This window comes from Camelina sativa, chromosome 11 (assembly GCF_000633955.1).
Source record: "Camelina sativa cultivar DH55 chromosome 11, Cs, whole genome shotgun sequence".
Lineage (NCBI taxonomy): Eukaryota > Viridiplantae > Streptophyta > Magnoliopsida > Brassicales > Brassicaceae > Camelina > Camelina sativa.
The window spans coordinates 43892364-43894385 of NC_025695.1; positions in this window are offsets into that span (position 1 = coordinate 43892364).

Sequence of the window (2022 nt, forward strand, 5' to 3'; positions counted from 1 at the left end):
GGGGGGGGGGGGGGGAGTGGGTGAAAACAGCGCTGCATATCATTAAGAACACGATAATTCCAAGCTGGTCTTGATCCCTTTGGCTTTGACTATAGTATTTCCTACATAAGTCGTCAGTTGAGAAACTTTGTCCTTAAATCTTGTTTAATATAATCGAGTCCTGGATAGATTGTTGATTAGTGTCAACTGTTCCAAAAAAAATCTTGTTTTAATCGATTAGTTTATCAATTTTGTATATTTTTTTCTTTTCCGAAAGCTCGGATCATATACTTAATTAATATGTATTACATGACATACGAATGATATGTAACAAATACGCTTTTACCTGAATTTAGTTGTGCCCCACCATTAGGTTAAATATATAAGCCATCATCGCCGTCACCAAGATTACATCTCATGGCTCAGATAACTGATGAACTAGGGTTACATTGTCTTTCTCCTCTGTTTCCGTCTACGCCAAGAAAATGGTTAGGGTTCCGATAAAGGACGATTCTGCAGCTGTATCTACGGAGGAGGGAGGTGGTGGTTCTTGACCTCTAAAGACACAGAAGTTAGATGATAAAGCCATCATCGCTGAACCGAAACCGTCTTCGACATACGCCAGGCTCCGGACTTGGGAGCCAGAAACTGATGAATATGTAGTTATGTACGACAGTACTTGTTGTTTCATTATCAATTCCATAAAACCCAAATTATTAATACATGGATTCGTGTCGACATCATTACCTGAATCTTGAGTTTTTTTTAGTATCATTACAATAAAAGTACAACGTTTCTCTTCTGGTGTTGACACAGCCTGAACATTAAACATGGTGTTGACACATCAGAAAAAAAATAGTAACCTATCAAATTAAAACATTAATACAGCGTAAGCAAAAAAAATAACAGTAGCCTGTCATCGGATTATCATCGAAACATTTACATGTGTACAGTCACCCTTCCTACATATGCGAACGGGTCTCGTCCGATCCGACTCAAGATCCGATTTCAACCACCGGGTCTAAAATACTAACCGACTAGACGGATCTAGACAACAGTCGTCGTTAACTGCAAATTCTCGCCACTCTCCGCCGTGAATCCACAAAACTCCGGCGGTAATCTCATCCTCCACGCCACCACCGGAGATCCAGAACTCAACCTCACCGATTTAATCCCAGTCCTAACCGAATCCCCAAACTCCGTCGATTTTGATCTCTACAACTCCACCACCACAGCCAAGAAGAAGTACGATTACCTCTATTGCAGCTCGTCCCTCTACGGTAACCTGAGCCCGCAGCGAATCAGAGAATGACTAGAGATGCAGAAGCTGTAGAAGTGTGACCTCTATCTATGACTTGATTTTTGTTGTCTTATAATTTTGAAATTTTTTAATGGTGTTAACTAATGAATTTGGCTTCCATTTTCTTACTGGTATTAGAAGTGGATAACAAACTCACAAAAGCAAAAGAAAGAATAAAGAAGAGAAATAAGCAAAAGGAGACAGATCCGAGTTCCTGTTTTATGAGACATATTTTCATCGAGCCAGAAGGTCTCATATTGCAAATAAAGTGTCTTTGGAAAGGTCTTGCTGTCAAGAATCTACAGCCGGAGATTCAATCGGGATCATATTCACGAAGTCATGCATGTTTCTTCTTGGTAAAGTAATTGCAGGAATCCATAAAATAAAAATAAAAAAACAGTTCTACTGCAGAAATCTCAGGAACACATTTAGAGGTCCGAGAGTATTCCGATTGGGACGAAATTTGGTGGAGAGATTTAAGGTACTACTGAATAGATAATGAATGGTGGGATTGCTTTTCCAACGGTTAGTTCTTCATTTATTTGTATGTTTCATAAACTGATTTGGTAGAGTAAAATAAATTGTAACAAGTTGCATTGTTTGGTTTGACAAACGAGGTTGGATTGAGCTGAAACTCGGTAGGAGAATTGTGATGCATGAATATATGTTTTTGTTTATGGAAAACCAAGCTGTAAGTCTCGAACAAGTTAAGGCTAAGGTGCGGTTGGCATTTGCAGATATGC